Source organism: Carassius auratus, linkage group LG28B (genome assembly GCF_003368295.1).
Source record: "Carassius auratus strain Wakin linkage group LG28B, ASM336829v1, whole genome shotgun sequence".
NCBI classification, from domain to species: domain Eukaryota; kingdom Metazoa; phylum Chordata; class Actinopteri; order Cypriniformes; family Cyprinidae; genus Carassius; species Carassius auratus.
In genome coordinates this window covers 4,908,125-4,928,771 of record NC_039293.1, presented here as the reverse complement: position 1 = coordinate 4,928,771, position 20,647 = coordinate 4,908,125, and the positions used below count along the sequence as shown (strand labels likewise).

Here is a 20,647-nt window from a genome sequence, read left to right as displayed (position 1 = left end):
AGGGATTAGCTGACACAAATCTCTCTCTCGTTCTGTCTCTCTCTCTTTCTCCTCCACTGAGTGTCTGTCTGACTGCCTCTCAGTTCAGTTAAATGTGGTTTATTGGCATGACTAATAATCGTACATCTGTATCGCCAGAGCATTTGCGGCTTAAATCTCTAGCTTCGTTTAGTTTTAATGCATTTTATTGGCATCACAAACACATTTGTACTGCCAAAGCATTTTCAGATGAGTTGCATATTAGGACAAAGTTAAAACTGTGCACAATGACACACTGAATATAAGTGTTGTTAATGCATATATGACAATAATATAGAAATCTTGACAATAAAAATCTTATTCAGTAACAAGACAGGTTGAAGAAATCAGTAGCATTTAAAGACACTACAGTAGCTCCGTGTAGATACATTGGGCCTAATTTTTGTGATAGTTTAGATCCCAAAAATACAGTAAAAATTTTAAAATATATTACAATTTCAAATAACTATTTCTGATGTGAATGTATTGTAAAATGTAATTTATTTAGGTGATGTAAAGCAGAATTTTCAGCATCATTACTCCAGACTTCAGTGTTACATCGAACAATGAAAAAATTCAATGAACATAGAAAAAATTCTGATTTGCTGCTCAAGAAACATTATTATTATCGATGTTGAAAACAGTTTTGCTGCTTCGTATTTCTGTGGAAATGTGATACGGTATGTTTTATTTTCTTAGGAATCATGGATGAAAAGAAAGTAAAAAAAACTGGGTGTATTTTGTACATAAATCTCTTCATGCATGCAGTAAAATCACTGTATGCATATGCACACATATAAATGCATGGAGCCTTCATCATTGGTTTTCTAGCAACTCCAGCAAAACATTAGTGCATTAGTCTGAAATCTAGGTTAAAGTTATTGGTTTAGATGGAGATGAGGCAGTGCCTCTATTGTTTTCTGTGTTTCATTTCTTTAAGACACATGCACTGATTGTGTGTGTGTGTGTAACACAGTGCAGGGCTCCTGCGTAATCCTAATCTTGATTGTGAGGAGGGATTGAACCATCTGTTTTAGCAGCATTCACTCTAAATCTATCACACACACAACAGAGAGACACACACCACCACTGGAGACAATGTTACCATTCTCAGCTTAAAAAAAAAAAGAACAAAAAAAAGACAGAAAAAACTGATAGAAATAGAAAAACTGAACCTAAACTACAATGCAACTGAAGACTCTAAAATGCACCAATGCACCAATTAATCAGTCAATAAATGGGAAAATTCAGCATAAACTAAAATGCAACTAAATGCTCCAGAAATCATTATGTATATTAATTAATTAAAAAATACACAGTTGAAAACAATTTAGTAATATCATTCAGTTAAAGTCCCTCATTCCTAATGAATCCAGGGGGAAATAAATAGGGCATTAATGGTGCGAAATGCATTGGTAATGCAAGGTATTTTAGCATAGCGAAATCTGATTTTAAATCCGACAGAGAGCAATAGAATGCATGAGTGCAAATTAGAACATATCCATGAAATGTATATTCTGGATATGAATAATTCACACATTCATGACAGCAGGTCTATTCAGTTCATGTTTAGTACAAAGTCTCTTCTGAAGCAGCAGAGGGCAGAAGAGCTCAGGGCTGAATAATACAGGCCTCAATCTTTAAGAACACCTCAACTTTCACCCACTTCAATTTTGAAGAAGATACACGTGCCTGTGCTTCTAAAACAGAATTACGCTCTTATATGATTTGCAATGAAAGTACAATGAGTTCATGAAATGAAACATTCTGAAATAAAAAATTTTTAGATGATGGATGAGCATGAGATTTTAATACTTTAATACTTAAATGCTAGAGGTTTAATCACATCACTAACACTAATATGAGCAATAATAGTAATGACTGTTAATAATGAGAGGAGCTCTGATGGCTCTCTGCCTGAAGAACAGATTGTTGCCTTCATTTACTCTGCTGACATTATCAAAATGATAAGTGAAATCTCAGAGACACGGCGGCACCGCTACATTTTGAAATCACAAGCTGTTTTTCAGCGAATCAGACATTTATGTAATGAATAAGCAGGAATGAGCAGTTTTTTGCAGAGGTGCGGGTGGAGTCTGTCCTGTCTGTGGTGCCAAGCTGTCCAGAAAGAGAGACAGCGAGTGCTTCACCTCCCTGTTCCAGGATCAGGTTTTGATAACGTCAGAATTCAGACTTTATTTTTGACTGACATGCGTAAACAAGCCGCCCTGTCTTCCACGTCAATCCCCACAGTTCTGCTTCCTGATGTTTGTCACGTTTATTCCTGTTCCCGCGTCCCTGTGCCACTGCACGTTTACTCTGGTGGCAAATACAGCTTTCCTCTCTTGAAATTCCCGGAATTGTTTTCACAAAAATAAAGTTTAACAATAGAATTGGTTTGCAAAGCAGTCTGAATTATTTTCAATTAATTAGTCAAATTAGACTGAAAAGGGGGACGTTGTGGCCTAGGGGTTAGAGAGTTTGACTCTTAACCCTAGGGTTGTGGGTTTTAGTCTCGGGCTGGCAATAACATGACTTAGTTGCCCTTGAGCAAGGCACCAAACCCCGAACTGCTCCCTGGGTGCCGCAGCATAAATGGCTGCCCACTGCTCCGGGTGTGTGTGTGTGTGTGTGTGTGTGTTCACTGCTGTGTGTGTGTGCACTTTGGATGCGGGTTAAATGCAGAGCATGAATTCTGAGTATGGGTCACCATACTTGGCAGACCAGTACGTCACGTCACTCTCACTATCAAAGCAATCTGGTTGTTTTGTGAATCGCAAAAGTCGACTCTTTTCTATGGATTGGTTAATTCATTTCACCAACTGAATGGTGTTTTGTGAATCGCAAAAGAGTCATTCTTTCTAATCTTCTCTTTTTAATGAATCGATCAAATCGATTTGCAAAACAGCCGATTAGGAATAGTTTTGCAATTTTACACTTATTAATTATAGAATTGAATCTACATGCAAAGTGGTCTGAACGAATCACTTTGTGATTTCCAAAAGAATGGTTCATTCGTTGATTCTTTTCAATGAGTCAGTCAAATTGGAGTGCTTTGAACGGTTGTTATGTGATTTGCCAAAGAATGGTTTATTCTAGTTCGATTGACCCTGTCACATTGGATCATTTCACAATTTTATTAGCATAAAATAATTATAGCATGAAATGATATGGTAAGATATGTGCAATAATCACTAAAACTGAACAGTGTATTGCAATATCTGACTAGCAATGCATGTGGCGTCGCTACACGCTGTGGCTTGATGCTGTTTCTCCCTAGAGAGCAACGCGTGAGGAACGTTGACATGAATCGTGTGGAAGAGTCTTGAAACCCTTACAAAGCATTTTATTTCCCTGAAGTCCATCAACCGAGGTCAAAAACAGACTTTCTCAATGCCTTTGGCAGCAGTTTATGGTTTGCGTAGGAGGACATTTGGTAATTGCTATGATAAACCAAGGAGACTCATATCAGGGGTTTGCCAGACTGAAATTTTGTAGCTTAATCCAATTTCACACTCATTAAGAGCCAATAAACTATAATTTGGAAGCTTTGTTGGAAGAAAAAGCACAAGCAGAGCTACAGTTTGCTTGTAAAGTTTTGTTCTGTGTTTCCCAAGAGCGTTGTAGGCCTACGCTGATCGAAGCTCCATTGGTTTCAACCCTTTGGGAAACGCAGCCCTGTTCAGTTTACATGAACTGGCAGAGATCTCCAAATGAACTGTATGTTGTGTGAACTTCTGAATTAAAAAGAGCTCTTTTGAGTGTTTTTCCTGTGCTGAGAGACTGGCATGGCTGTAGGAGAGAAGCAGTTTGCAGAGGTTTGTTTGTGTTTGTGTATGGTTTATGAGGACACAAATGTGTATAATGTCTTGGGTACTACCAGAGCCATATAGAGAGAGAGTTGCGACAACGGAAGTTCGAAATGTTTGGTTGTCACGTGATTCGTGTAGACTTCAAATAGTTCCAGGAAGTGCATTGGCGGCCATTCAAACTGATAGAGTAGAGTGACAGAACGGCGATTTCTGGTAATAAGGAGTCAATAAATGCATTTATTTTATATGTTTATACAACACACTGACATATGTATGTAGCAGGAGTATGTAGTTAGCGATGTTGTTTTTAAAATATCAAATCGGGTAATATTTGAGGATTAGTGTTCAATTACCGTTATTTTAAAAACGTATTTCAGGCTAACGTTAAGTTTTATAAACACGGGTTGCTGTTGCCTTTTTACGTTACATATTGTCCATTTTTTCACTGATCTAATGTTAACTCATGTCATATCGATGACTTTCAGGTAGTACAGAGACAGGCTGGTAACAGGTGATTTTCAGCTCGCACCGCACTATGGGTCAATTAACTGTTACCAGCAGTAATTAGCATGTTAAATAAATGTAAAATGAAGCTTACTGTTTATAATTCTTACAATTACATATAGTAATATAATTATGTATTATAAATAATATACCTATTATATCTAGTATAATTCTTACAATACTTATTCATGTACACAATATATTCAGGTTTAAAACAACTTAAGCATGCTCGTATATAAACATGTACACTGCCATTCAAAATGATGCTGAAAATTCAGGTTGGCATCACAGGAGTATATTCCATTTTAAAATAGAAAACAGTTATTTTAAATTGTAATTATACAATTAACTATTTACAGCAATTCATGAATACATTTCTAATAAATTTAATAGCATGACAAGCATTTTGTATGTGTCCTTTCTTTCATGTTGTCCTTGCATAGTCTCCACCGTGGTTTACTGTGCTGCATGGGGATGCTCCACTCAGTCAGAGAAAGGTGTGCGAATGTATGGCTTCCCCGCTGACATAGAGAGGAGAAAATAATGGTTGGCTCAAGTCAGCAGGAGCAATCTAAATACAAATACAAATTACAACAACAAAAAATTGTTAGGTAATTATACTTACATTTATTTGCACTTTTTTACATTGACAATGTTTTACTAGAAATAAGGAACAAGCAAAGCCTTGCAAAACCCAGGGAGCTGAGACTCATGGTGAGACATTGCAGGGAGTCATCAGTGTTACCTATAACTGTGCATTTAACCACCATGTGATATGTACTGTAAGTGGGTAGACAAAAAAAAGGTGTGTGTGGAAACTAAACTGAAGTCAGTATGCAGACAAATTGCGGCAATGCAATTTGTCATGACCAAAAAATTCAAGAGTAGGCTGAGACCAGATGCTATTCCCACAATCTTTGTACACCGTCCTGTGGTCAAAAAGAGGAGGGCCCTGCTCCACGATGCACCCCTAGACCTGTGAACATACAAGAAATGGCTGCTGATTACAGCTATGTTATTTCAGGTGATTCATATATAATAAGTACAAACTAAAGTGATGTGATATTTACAATATTTAAAATTAGCAAAACCATGTATTCTACCTCTATCAGTTTCAAAGGTTGAGGAAAAAAGAACGAGGACACTCAGAGAAAGGAAAGTGAGAGTGAAGAAAAAGGACATGGCTAGAGAGGAGAGACAGGGACAGGTGACACTGCCCAGTCAACCAGCAGCAAGTCAGTCAGCAGCCAGTCAGCATTCCTGTGAACCATCAGCCAGTTACCAGGGTCTATTAAAAAAATTTAAGAGACAAGAAAAAAAAATAAAGATCAAGCAATGCAAAGGCAGCACTAAGAAAAATAATGAAAATTCAGCTATCAAAAAAAAAGGTCCCCTCAGCTCTCCTGACCTGCATCCTCACTGATGCTCCATCACAGAACACTTCAGTGGCACCACTAATCCTCCACCTACCAGAACCCACAGAATATTACAGTATGTTACTTTTATACACTAACAAGTCTAAGTATATAATACAGTATTATTATATAATATAGACAGGTAATAGTAAATTAATCACAATGACTAAAAACACTCCACCCATGTTTTTGCAAACTCAATTCACTCTAAATGTATATCAATAGGGTGCATTTTATTATTAAGTAATTGAATACGTGTAATAAGGAACAAACTTTATAACCTCATTTTTACCACTTCCACTCACCGCTGTCACACGTTATATTGAACTAACGTAATAGGCTATGTAACGTTAGCTAACTTTCCCCACCCTGCAAAAAAATATGTTTATACTCCTTTTTTTCTAATTGCAAACACGATGGATGAAACTGAATTATGAGAACAGATTTTACAATTATTAGGGTGTTCGTTACTAACTTTATTCAGCTCCAATCCTAGCCTAATCTGTTAGTTATCTGATAACAAACCTTAAATCTACTAATTTAATGAGTGATAATCTACTAGAAGGTTTTAATTTGCAATTTATTGTTATTAAGATGTACTGATAATATTCAATCTTATTATTTAAACGTCTTACCTGTTAAAAGTGCGTCGCAAACGGTTTGTTCTGCTGCATCTTCTACGGCGCGGCATCGGTTTGCCGCTACTTCCGGGAACTATTGAGAGGCTCCACGAGCCGCCATTGCTGTAAAAAAAAGCGTTCCATTGGAGTCAATGGAGTTGTCGCAACTCTCACTCTATATGGCTCTGGGTACTACAATGTAAACATGGTTTATGAGGTCACTTCCTGTGTCCCTGAAAAACAAAAGGCTTTAAAAAACATACAAAACAGTGTTTTTGTGACTGATCCGGGTAAAATATATTTAACTGATTGTTTTAAAGTGATCGTGACCTGAAGAATTTTGGAAAATAATCTAATTGCGCTTTATTTATTTATTTTTTTTACCAATATTGCGATTTAAATCCAATTATTTTTTAATGCTCTTTATGTTCTGTAGTTTTCAACAAAGACAAGCTATGAATCATTGTATAGTATGACCAATACAATAATAGGTATAAATATATGTTTGCAAGGTCTATATGTGAAAATGAAATTAGGCATGAATTGATATGAATGATATTTTATTTAACAACTACAATCACAATAGTACATTGACTGATTTGTTGAACTTTCAACCTTGTAAGCATGTGATAATTATGACAACATAAAGCGCTGACAATTAAGCCTGGTGTACACATTAATATGGAAGTCAGTAAGAAATCACACAAATTAAAGTAGATTGCAGAAATATAAAAACAAATCTGTTGCTTTACCGCACTACTTTAGGTAATTCAAAGTCACTGTAATGAGCATATGTAAACATGTGGACTGCACTTTTTAAACACTGTCTGTTAACATTAGACCGACTTTAAAGGAGAGATATTATGCCCCTCTATACAATATGTAATATTAGTTTCGGGTGTCCCCAGTTTCAGCTCAAAGTATCCCACAGATCATTTATTATATCATTTTGAAGATTTCGAGTGCAAGCAGAAACACTCTGTTTTGCCCGACTGTCTCTTTAAATGCAAATGAGCTGCTCCTCCCCTCCCCCATTTCTGGAATAGAGCTGCGATATAGCAGCTCAGAACTGCTAAAAACATCTGTTTTGGTTCTGATTATCATGTTTATTGCGCTGAAATCATGCATTTAAAACCATATTATTTTAAACTTCTAATATATTTTCTGAATGCACACATCTGAAGCACACGTACAGAAAGCGGATTTCACAGCACATGAGTACTGAACTAAGTTCTCATTCACACACAAGTTGACATTAAAAACACACACGAGTTACAGAAACAATAGGCTATGTCTGTGAAAGTAAACAGCTGGAAATAAATCTCATGTTTATTTGAGATCTGTGTGTGGCAGCAGTGTAATATACAGTAAATAAATCATTAAATCCACTGCTCTGTTGTCTCCTCTAAGGCTGGGAGTTTAAACACTGTGCTGTGCTCGTCTGTGCAGCCAAAGACAACATTAGCATGTTAGCATGTCTTTAGAGCTGGCTCACCTTTGTCGTTTGTCAAAATGACGGTGCCTTGGGTGGAAACTTACAGATTAAGTGAATGTAATATTATAATGCGATCCATTCTCAATGTCACTAGGGGAGCGAAAGCAGACTTGTTTTTTCAGACACTTGCAGAAAAGGGCTTACCAAAGCAAAGTGACTGGGTACATATTTTTTCACGTTTCCTTGGTTGGCAGATGCACGGGGACCTGATTATAGCACTTGAAATCTGGAAAAGTCTCATTTTCATGATTTTTCACCTTTATATGATATATAATCTTATAAGAATATATATATATATATATATATATATAGGGCCTAAAATTAACACTTGCCAAGCACCAAATGTGTTAAAATCAGCGTTGGTGAGTCCATGTAACAGTGTCAGTTGCCAGTTGGCGGGTAAAACGTTTATGAATTTTAACAATGCAATGAACAGCCAGTTTGCCCCCAAAAGAAGAACGAAATCAAACTTAATTTGAAGTATATCAGGGCCTTAACTTTGGGGTGGGGGACTGGGTCATGCCCCGAGTCTGTAGGTTGAAACGTCATCGCTCTACCACCTGATTACTGCAGATTCATTTTGCCGGTGGCACTAAATGCACAATAATAATTACCTCAATTATGACGACATGGCACGAACGCCGCATTTAGCTCATCCAACCCCAATCCAACACCTGAACAAGCTAATCAATGACTTCAAGATGACTTGGGAGTATGAGTGCTTATGAACTATTAAATGAAACGCATTTGTCCGTGTTTCACTCCACTGTGCTCGTGGAGAGTGCTTGAAAAACTGTGTATCTTCCGCGGATCCGTACGCTTTCAACTCATTGAATTAGTCTCAAGCAAGACTCTACGAAAAATCATAATAAAGGCGACAGCACAACGCATTAAAATAAATTCTCATTCACGTTTTCATAATGCTGACAAAATTAAAAAAACAAAACTAAAATTAAATCATCTTTGAAAGCAAGGGGGCCCTACACGGCCTGCATATTTTGCATATAAAGAGGATCAGCTCTGGTCTGAACGACTTGTGTTGTAAATAATAAATGAATCATAGATTTTTTTTTGTATTTAATCAGTTAGATTAGTTTCCGAAACAGTCTGAATTACTCATTTTTCAAATCGCAAATCAAAACACTAAAGTTCTTCGGACAAAAGCAATTGGAAGAGACTTTTCACGCAAACTCATTCTGTACAAAAATGTAAATGAGTGTTTGTTTCTTTGTGCTCGTGTGTGAATGCAAACCTGCAATGTCACTCGGCCTGTGAGGTGTCTGGGAACCCTTTCCTTCCTGAGGGCTGCAGTGTTTGTGTTAGATCAGCCGAAAGCCCTTCTTCTGGGTGTGGGAACCGACTCCTCCCTGGACTCCACATTTCCTCTAGTCAAGGACCGAGCAGCTGAAGCCCAGACCGATCTGAGCCGCAGCAGTTTACCTACATTTAACACGCACATCAGAATGTACACATGCACAGGTTGGTTTCACTGACAAATACATAACCACATGTTCACAAATAATATTTCATATAGACAGAAGATTGTGCAGGTTAGCCCTAAGTATAGTAGATCAAGTTGTCATCTGAAATACTGTTTGATTGAGACTAAAACTGAATGAGATTGAGTTGGCATCAGTTTATATTCTAATCCAATCAAATATGCAGGACATATAAATGAGTTGTCATCCAGTAATTCAATGTGGATAGCAGTTCAGATCTTTCGAAAAAGTGTTGTGATTGTAGACCTCTTCTGAAACTCTCGAAGAGACACAAGATTACTTTTTTCTCAGGGGAAACAACTGTAGACTTAAGCTAAAGAGGTAGAAATGACTGTTAATTTTATCTTACTAGTGTCCAGGAGAAACAACTTGAGATAGCCTATTTTTATAATGGGTTGTAGCTTATATAATATGAATGAAATCAGCAGTTTTTCAAAGGCGTCACCTGTATATTTTAGTTTTTCTGCGATGGTCGCACACTTTGTCCTGGTTTCGGCCTCTCTTTTTATCCTCCATCGGAAACCCTTTTCACGCTCATCCCTCAGCGGAGGAGGCAGGAATGTTCACAGCTAATTTAGAGCCTGTCTGTCCAATAACGCCCTGCGATCTCATAAACTCACTCTCCTGCTGAGGCCGACAGTTACCTACAGAGTGATGAGTAGTCATAATAAGGGGGCAGTTGTGGCCCTAATGGTTAACATGAAGGTTGCAGGTTCGAGTCTCAGGTCTGGCAGGGATTTAAGGTGGGAGAGTGAATAACCAGTGCTCTCTTCCACCTTCAATACCATGACTAAAGTGAGACCCCTGAGCAAGCCCCATCACCCCCCATCAACTCCACAGGTGCCGCAGCAATAGCGGCCCACTGTGTTGGATGGGTTCAATACAGAGCACAATTCTGAGTATGGGTCACCATACTTGGCCACACGTCACTTCACTTTCACTTCACAAAAAACTTTTTCAAGATAACGCAGATATTAAAAATTGCGAACAAACGTAGAAGAAAGAGGAAAATGCTTTGCTTCTTCTGCATTCATTCGCAAAACATTTGCGTTCTCATAAAGTATTGCATTGGCCCAAGAAGCTTTACTGTCGCTCGCAAAACATTTGTGAACAAACGCAGTTTCTTGGGGCAATACGGTACTTTTGCAAGAGAACACAAATGTTAAATGAGAATGCAAAGCTACTTGAGGCAACACAATACTTGTTCAGGAGAATGTTTCGATGTTTCAAGAGGTGTTTTGCAAGTGAAAGCAAAGCTTCGTGGGGCAACGCAATACTTTTGTTAGAGAATGCAAATGTTATATATAAGAATGTATAGCTTCTTGAGGCAATACAATACTTTTGTTAGAGAATGCAAATGTTATATATAAGACCGTAATGTTTTTTGAGTGAACGCAGAGTTTGTTTGGGTCAATGCAATAATTTTGCAAGTGGATTTAAAGTTTCTCGGGGTAACACAAATGATTTGTGAGCAAACGCAGAGTTTATTGGGGCAACGCAATATTTTTGTGAGAGAACTAAAAAGTTTTGCGAGGGAACGCAATCTCATATTTTTTTCTCCATATTTTTAGGATCTCCGTAGTAACTTGTTTGCACCTTTAAATTCATCTTAATATGTGACTCCAAAATGTATTTCAAGTTTTCCTGTGACTCCAAAACCTCATGAGTCACGAGGGTTCACGAGAGTTGATTGTGAAACTGTTTCAGCACACACATGATCTGCTGGTTGTGTGTTTCTCAATGTATCAGTCTTCCTGTGACTAAACACATAACAGACCCTCAGCCATCGTGTCACAGCATTTAATGCGTCTCTGGAGGTTGACAGATGAACTGTGAGCTTTTTCTCACAGCAGGCCGAGGTAAGATAAAAGGAAACATAGCGCTGTGAAGTCCGTACCTCTCATGACATCACCGTTAAATGCTTCCCGACCTCCACAGCTGCTGACGGAGACACACCCTCACGCTTCCTGCTTAAACCATCTCAACAATTCACATCGTTCACCCTGGGAAAAACGCCTCACTGCCAGCCACCACTTTCCATGCAGTGCCGACAAAAAATGAGAAACCGCTTGTTATTTTGTGGTCACAAAAGCCTAATAAAATGACCTTTGATTTCGTTTTAATAGTGTGTCCCAACCCAGATCAGATTGGACACTGATGTTACACAGATTGTGGGTGGATGTAATATTAGAGGCTTCATTCAGAACTACTGTTTAGCCCAGAAGTAGTCCATACAGATTTGTTATAATTCAAGTCCACTAAAGTTCAAATTTAGAGTCAGTATTTGCTGGTAATTTTTTTTTATGTAATTCTTTATCTCAGAAAATAATGTGTTGTTCTTCCCTATATACACCCTGTGTCACCTTGTATCTGGAAAAAACATAAAATAAAATAAAATTGTGTGCATGTTGTAATATCTGGTGAGGAAAACAAAAAAAGTCTAAAAATGGAAAATAAAAGATGTAGTGCCAGACTTGGTTTTGTGCATTAAGTGCTGACTGGAGCTTGCTGATGATTGTAAGAAAGAAGGAGTGGATGAAAAGATTGGAAGTTATGAAAATTTTAATAAAAACTAATTATGAGTTCAAAACTTGCATGTAAATGTGTTCATATTAAGAGCAATAACATGCATTTAGAAATGAATTCCCATTTCATGCACACTTAAACCCTGTAGATGCTGACGCTAAAGAATAGTTAATTCTAGTCATTTCTGTTCAAAGAATTGGTCTGATTGGTTCGCAAAGCATTCTGAATGACTTGTTTTGTGAATAGCTAAAGAATGGTTCATAACAATCGATTGTTTTCAAGGAAAAGGTCTAACAGGTTCAGAAAGTGGTCTGAGATACTTTTTAGAGTTGCAGAAAAATCACATTTGTTTCTTTCTTTTTTAATTAAATCTACATCATGCAACCTGCAGTCGACTTGAACTGAACCTGGAAATTTCCCTCAAAGGGTCATATTTTTTCTATCCTATAAAGTGCTTCTTCTTTGGATTAGTCCTTTTGGTAGACATCCCTTCTGTGAACTACACAGAAGTTCAATATGAGCTTGAATTGTTCTTTGTTTTCCCATTTAAAATGTATATGAGTGGAGTAGATGCGTGTGTGTGTGTGTGTCCTGAGGCTCATTGATAGCAGTGCTGATGTCATAGTGTTTTCCTGAATCCCAGCTCTGAGATCATTGTCTAAAGAGGTTGTTCAAAGGTCAACCGATCTCACACGTCAAGAAACGACACAACCCGATGCTAGAGCCACAGCTTATATTCTTCTGCCCAAAGCTACCATTCTGAAATGTTAATATTTGATCTTTTGGTTATATCTGAATAGCCTGTGGTACACAGTAAATGAAACAGATATTTCTAAACAAATACTGAGACATTAGAAATATATTTTTTCTAATCTCACAGTTTACTTAATTGTAAGGGTCGAAAATGATGACTACTTAAGAGGAAAAACCCTAATGCTCAAGCTGTATTTATTTGATAAAAAATAAAGTAAAAACAGTCAAATTGTGAAACATAATTGCGATTTAAACTGACTGTTTTCTACGTGAATATATATTTTAACTGTAATTTACTCCTATAGCTGCAAAGCTGAATTTGCAGCATCATTACATCAGTCTTCAGTATCACTTGATCCTTCAGAAATCATTCTTATATACTGATTTGCTACTTAAGCATTTTTGCTTATTAGCAATTTTGAACACAGTTGTGAGGCTTTTTGTTTTTTTGTGGAAAGATTCTTTGATCAATATAAAGTTCAAAAGAACATAATTTACTTGGAAAAATAAATATAATCTAACATTAGAAATGTCTTCATTGTCGCTTTTGATCAGTTTTAAAGGCTGCATGATTGCTGAATTGCTGAAAAGTAGGCTATTCATTTCTTCCAAACTATTAAATGGTCGTAATCAGTTCGCAAAGTAGTCTGAACAACTCATTATGTGAATCGCAAAAGAACAAAGTCCAAAAGAATAGAAATCTTTTGTAACATAATAAATGTCTGTCACTTTTAAACAATGTAACTAATGCATCCTTTCTGGAATAAAGTAGGCTAATCATTTCTTTGAAACGTTTTAAAGTTTCCATTCACTGGGACCATCATGAGCTGATGAATTACTCCCAGCGCACGGCAGTCGTTTTCTCACACAGATTTCAATCAAATATCGCTCTGTGTTTTCCCTTGCTGGAGGCTTGACGTCTTTCCTCCTCTGTGGCATTGTGGGATACGTCTGTCTGAGGCAAAAGGCAGCAGCTCTGCATATCTAAGAGAGCTCTTGATGAGGAAAGTTGAACAAAGGCTGACCGGCCTGAGCTCCGCACTCCTGGGTTTAATTAGGAAGTGTGTGTGTGTGTGTGAGGGTGGGAGTCCAGCAACAATGGTTGAACGGGGTAAAAAGTACACACCGATCGATCAGCAAGAGCCAGAGCTCTGCGTCACAGTGGACAGTCTGCGGTTAACGCTCGCTCACTCGCTCCCTCCCGATTGTTTGGCCTCAGGGGAATAGCGCTGCTCAACGCAGAGGCAGAATTGATGGAAATCATTCAAAAACAAAAAGCCATTGTTTCATAAGAGCCTTACCACCTTCCAGCTCAGCACACAATGACTACATAATGCTTATCCATCTCCATAAACACAAACACACATGCATTGGGAAACTTACTTTGAATCCAGTGCTTAAAGTGGGGCTGTAAGCACACTTTTATATTTTAGCTTTTAGAGTACCTGATCTTTTCTGTGCTTACCGGCAGTTCTGACATGTTGGCAGGACTCCGAGTAAAAGCGTCAGGGTCTGAGTGATTATATGATCCAGTATATGATTAGAAAGGACACTATTGGTGCTTTTCCACCGTGTGGTGTGACTTGGCACGGTTCGGCTCAGCTTGCGTCTCCACTGCAGTTTAGTATCGCTTTAGAGTGGGCGGGATTATTTACATGTCCATATAGTTGCGTCGCATCTGCCGCCGTGACTCCAGAAAAACGTTTTCATTCCTTGTCGCCCCATCAAGCTCTCGCTGGATCCACTCCTCTGCTATCAGCGAGAGAAACGTCTGTACTCCCTCAACAGACAACGAAACAGACACTTTTTTCTTGTTAAAAAGGTGTTCTCATTCAAAATAGTGGCATTCTCTCCTTCACTGGCTGTGCTGCTTTAAATCTAGTGATTCTGTTGTGTTTGTGTCAACTGTTCATTGACGCAGTTAGTGACAATTTTCTTTGCCGTATCCGTGATCATCAGAGTTTACACATCAAGTTTTGGTAATGGTATGGCACGGTACTGATCAGTAAGGTTCACTTTTGGGTGGTTTTCCACTGGGTACTGTACCTGGTACTTTTTAGTAACTTTAGCCTCTCTTGCAGTGACATCCATTAAAAAATGGCATCTGGTCTCCTTTCCCACACAGTGACAAAGTGGAATGTTAGCATTAGCCATTATGCTTTTTTGGCTAAAGGTTCCAGGCATGCCTTCTAGTGGCTTTGCGTGAATCTTTATCATTCACTTCCTGTTGTTTTAGCTGTACAAAAACTCAACTCAACTCAACTCACTTTATTTCTAGAGCACTTTCAAAAACCACAATGGGCACCAAAGTGCTGTACACAAAAGAGAAAAAACATAAAAAAATAAATGCAATCTATATACATTACAAATGATAACTAAATAAATAAATATGTTTAAATGAAAATAAATATGTTTTTAAAATGGAGAGGTTTGAAAACATATAACATAATGAGAAATACATTTGTTATACCGTAAGTTATACCGTGCTCATCAGAAATCTTTCCAAATGGAAGCAAATAAAGAGAAAATAAAAGGGGTCCCAAAATCGAGCCCTGAGGAACTCAACATGTCAACAAAACCATGTTATAGAGCATGATATTGCAAATTGGATTTCAAATTGTTTTAGGTATGTTTCTTGTAGTGATTTACCTATAATGGCTATCGATTAGGAAGTTTTGTAACTTCAAAGAAAATAGATACTTCCACTTTTCAAAATAAGGTGGATGATGTTTAGAAATGGACTAAATGGATTATGCAGATCACGTGTGTGTAAAAAATACTGTCAAAATGGCAATAAACTTATTTTTGTGAGTCAGTACTTCATGTTGTTTGTGTGTTTTCTAACAAGTTGCTACATAAGATGTCTATGTTTGTCCCATTCATCAAACCGCCATCCTTCCTTGCACTAGTTGTACTGCTTGTTTAGCAACTAACATTTTTAAAGCATACAACAGTGCCAAAATTCACATTTGATGTATGAATGTCATTTGTGTTGTAGCATGAAATGTGAAGAGGATCTCAGTAATTTAAAGTAGTAATTTATGAAAAACCCATAAGTTGGACCAGGTAAATAGTGCTGGATTTTATGAATAAGTTTAGTTTACACAGAGCAACATTTCAGTAAAACAGTTTTCCTTTGGGGTTTTGTCTTTTCGATGCTGAACTGCATTTCCAAAGACATGCTTCTAGACAAAAGTTGAGAAATCACTGTGTATTCATTGTGGTTTATGACATGATGCTTGTCTTTTGCAATACTGTGTATTCACTGAACAGCTGTGCCAATTTGTAGTATTTCAACAACAAAAAATTATTGTCTTTCTTGTACAGTTTTTGCCATGCATATTTTTCATTCTGTTGGGCGTAAACCTGTCTTTGTTATTCTCATTTATGTTTCAGTGTTGTTTCAGATGTTTCTGTTAAAGAAAACAATAATAGCAAAGGGATACTCCATGAGGGCATCTCAGATCATTTGAGAAATCTTAACAAATCTGATCAGTTTGAGGCATTATTGACAGGATGCACATAAGATCGGGCTCATTTACCAAGGATAAACATCTGAGAAGCAGGACTCATTTTGCCAATACGTTTGAGATTAAACAGTTCTTTTTGTTATTTATCTTTTCCTCGGGTTTCACTCGATTTCTCAACTCTCAACCAGAGACACACGGAGCTCTGCCAGCTTTTTCCTTTGAAATGAAGATTGCTGTTGCAACACCGTAATTGCAATTCAGAGAGTTCAGAGCTCAGCGAAGTCAAAGGGCTCGAGTTTATTTAGAAGCCTATAATGAAAACCGCACTTTCTCTTATTCCTTCCTTCCTGTTCTTTGTCTTTTTGGCTTTTATTCACAATCAAAGAGAGGAAGAGAACTAGGGAGTCACCCTGAATGAAATGAAATGGATGACAGTAACTTCGCTCAGATCAGTGAGACGTGTTTTAATCAGCATTCATCCTGAGTGTACGCCAGTTCAGAGTCGTGTCACTGCCAGGAACCGTCTGGCACGGGAAGTACAGCGATCCCACGCTGAGATCTTCCATCCCTGAGGCTATACGACAGAGTTTTCAGCACATTAATTGGCTGTCCTGTCTCTCGGAGAGACACTAAAGCAGATTTATTAGCTCCGAAAACGCCTCCTGTTCAGTTTCTTTGCATTCAGACTCAGGTCAGGCTGTTTTTCTTGGGTGTTGTGTGTTGAATCGTTGCTCAGAAACAGCCGGAGTGATGCTTCGCTCTGCTAGAAACACAATACCACAGATTGGCCAACTTTTAATGGACAAGCAAATGCATTTCCTCAAAGGAGGGCTTCACATTGTCGTGCCGCTGTAGGGGGTTCATCACAGTGTATTTCATTCGTGAATAAGAGCACTCCATCTAAAGGTCTTTCTCACTGGTTTTCTTTGAGTTCACTCTGCTTTCTTTTAAAGACAAGAGCCGAAAACAGAGACCCATAAATGCTGAAAGAAAAAATGATTCAGTTGTGATCATTGTTTTATTGTGCAGAGTTTGCACTTTCGTATCTCTGGTTATTTAATAGTTATATTAGAAATGTATGAGCACCCTATAACTTTCTGAACTTTTGTTTTATGGAAGAGTTGTGTGAATAAGTCTTTAAAATCAATCTTTTTCAATTAGTTGGGTTCATTGGTGGCTGGCAGCAGTGAGCTCTTTCAATCTGCTGATTCCTTGCATTCAGGTGAAGAAACGGCTGGAGGAAGTGATGTCGTAGGACGCCCGTCTATGTCAGATAGAGCTGAGACACAAACAATGAGCCACCCCTCATCCTGGCCCCAGATCTGTGTCCCCGGGGTCACAGCTGAGATATTTCACCAGATAGAGAGAGACCTTGGCTTGTGTTCAGGAACCCCCTGCTGCTCCTGGGAGCATGACTCAGTTAATCAAATAAAACACAAAGACATGGAGATGCTAGAGTTAAACCACATGTTTGCCTCGGTCTCTTGTTTATTAAATGCCTTGAGGTTTTGGCTACAGTACACGAGGACAGAGCAGAGCATTTAAATTAAATTAAAAAAATATATATAATATTCCTTCATTTACATTCACAAATAATCCACTTGTTGTTTTTTTGTCATTTGACAATCAAATCTGTGCCCAGCTCAGATGTGTCTCTTTCTGTGGCTTTTTCTCAAAAGAGTTATTGTGGTTTGACAGCTTTGATGAACTTTATTAACTTCGTCTCATGTTTCTTCAAAAATTTTTTTAGAAATGTAAATTTCTCAATGTACAGAATTTGATGAGAAACAGTTGATTTATTTTCCAGACTTTTGTATTTGAGCACAGTTTGAGACATGGACATCTACAGTACACAGGTGAGATTACTATTGAAATATTGCATTATAAATAAAACTCCCAAAAGATCTCTCTTATATGTCTTGATTACTTATTAGGATTGAATTCAGAGCAAATTAAGATTTTTGTGCTTTAATTTTTTAAGTCTTTTTGTCACATTCAGTGTTGTTATTGTAACAACTATTTTAAATAAAAATATAGTAATAGTATAATAGTTTGAGGCAATTGAAATAAATCGGAAATATATGGAAGCCTGTTTCTGCCACCGAATAATAATAAAAAAAGATTCTTGCAATCGCGAGATAACTTTTTTCTAAGAATTATTTGATATAAACTCAGAATTGCAAGTTATAAAGTCAGAATTGTGAGATATAAACTCACTTTTAATAACTTCATATCGTTTAAACTAATTTTTCTTTTAGATGTAAATTTGCAATGAATGTCAGAATTGTGAGATAAAATGTCAGAATTAGTTTTTTTATTTTTATTCTGTGGCGAAAACAAGCTTCCATAGAAATAAACTTAAAAATGAATATTAGAATAAAAACTAAAAGTAATATTTAGGTGCTTTTGCACTTGGAATTACTAAATATACAAAATGTATAGCATAAAAAAAACTAATTTATATAATTTAGTTTAATAAGTGTACATTATGAAGGACAAAATTAAGCAAAATTATTCAAACAAATTCAAATGAAAACTGAAAAGTTAACCATTTAAAAGTTTTTATAAATAATAGTATATAATATAACTCTGGTCTAATTTGTGTCATTTTTATTTCTCCAAAGAACTTTCCAGAAGAACATCTGATGTGTCAGGTGTCAGGCCGTCTCTCCTGTCCGTTGTGTGTCCACTCGCTGGCCATCGAATCTAACGAAGTGTGTTGTGGGTGCTCCTCTGACGCAAACAAACCGTTGAGTTGTAGTGTCCGGTGTCAGGGAAATGCATAGCAACGCAAATGCTGCCTATAAATATATCTCTAAGTCCAGCTATTTTAAACCGTCATGTCGAAGCAAGCAGTTCAAGGCCACAAGATCACCTATAGAGAATGAATATAGAGCTGATGGAGTCAGGGGAACTGAAGCTGCATTGCTTCAACAGTTCAGTGGTTTGTGCTATTCTGCACAAATAGACCCTTTTTTTGGTTTAGCGTTTAAAACAGAAATACCAAATCTGTGTGTTTCATATTCAGTAAACTACATGTGCAACTATTTTCCACTTTTATGCCATGATGCAAGGTTTTTCTATGGGTTTCAGAGTGGTTACAGCATTGCTGTGTGGTTCTGAGCCGTTTCCAGGGTGTTGCTCTGCTTTTCTGACTGGTTAGTGCAGTGGTTCTCAACCCACGGCCCATCACAAATTCAGTTTTACAATTAATTTTAGTTTTTACATTAATTAAAAAAATGCAGGCCTACTACACAAATATAAGCTATAGCCTAATGTCTTTTATGTAAAATTATTATGTTTTTCATATATTATTTTCAGACATGAGCACACCGCGCTAATAGTCATCAACAGCCATTAGTTCGGTAAGATGGAGCATCAGAATGGACAGGTTTGTTTTTAAGGGAGAAAAAAGAAATATGGAAAATGCCAGTGAATGAACAACTTGAAGAGTCGCAGTATCAGTAGTGAAGGAGAGTGCTGGATTTTCGGGTTTCCCCTGCAACTCACTTAAGAAGTTCAGGCAAATGGAAACACCCATACTACGCAGCAATCATCCATAATTGAAGAAATATGGCAAAACATCTCTGGAGAGAACATCATATTACTAAGTTCAATATATATTTGAATCAACATAGGCTACATTTGTGAACGCACATTTTCTGCAATGTCGCACGTCAAGTCATGTTCCCATGCGCGTCTTAGACTGCATCTTACAATCGCAACTTCATTGTGCTGTTACTCCTTTCGAGCCAAATTTCACAAAATTGGTCAGCTCCCGAAAGCATTTATTTCAATGAATGTAATCGATTAGATATCAAAATATTTAGGCTATAATATAATAAATCATGTTGGTTTGTATTTTTGACGTAATATGCAAATTATATGTGTGCAGCCCGCAACTTTCAGCTGGTTGCGTTATCAACAGCTAAATTCAAATCTACTTTCGTGCTTTTCGCCGAGTCAGAGACGGACGTGTTCAACGTTTGTAACATTATGACAACTATTTTGTATTTTCTTTTGTTTCAGATGTTTAATCATAATTTATACTTTATATCATAATAGTGTTCCTGTGGCTCAAGTGGTAGAGCATTGCGTTAGTAGGGCAAGGTTGTGGGTTCGATTCCCAGGGAACACATGTTAGGTAAAAAATGTTAGCCTGAATGCACTGTAAGTAGCTTTGGATAAAAGCGTCTGCTAAATGCATAAATTTAATTTGATGATATATTTTATTTGAAATTTTACACACATTGTGTAGGTAACTATAAAGTTTACTCGACTCTTCTCCCAGTTCACCGAAAAACTTTGTCTTATGGGAGGAGAGGATGAATTTGTTATAAACCCAAACTAACATGGTGGTGCCGATCAATTGTTTTTGATCAAATAACATAGTCATTATAAAGGTGTTTTCAAACTCCCAAATACATTTACTATACTTACACGTATTTGAGAATCGTAATATCAGATAATTTATAATAAAGTGAACACATTAGAGAATATTCTGAATTAAAAAAAAAAAGAAAAACTAAATAAAT

General features: G+C 37.2%; 1 long non-coding RNA gene across 1 annotated transcript; it reads right to left on the bottom strand.

The window, feature by feature from the left end:
* Window positions 1-5,582: 5,582 nt before the first annotated feature.
* Window positions 5,583-6,426, bottom strand: LOC113067614 (uncharacterized). The gene is made up of 3 exons (XR_003279417.1): window positions 6,385-6,426; window positions 5,743-5,800; window positions 5,583-5,622 (listed from the first exon to the last, which is right to left on the bottom strand). It is a non-coding gene; the product is annotated as an uncharacterized LOC113067614 (long non-coding RNA).
* Window positions 6,427-20,647: the final 14,221 nt, after the last annotated feature.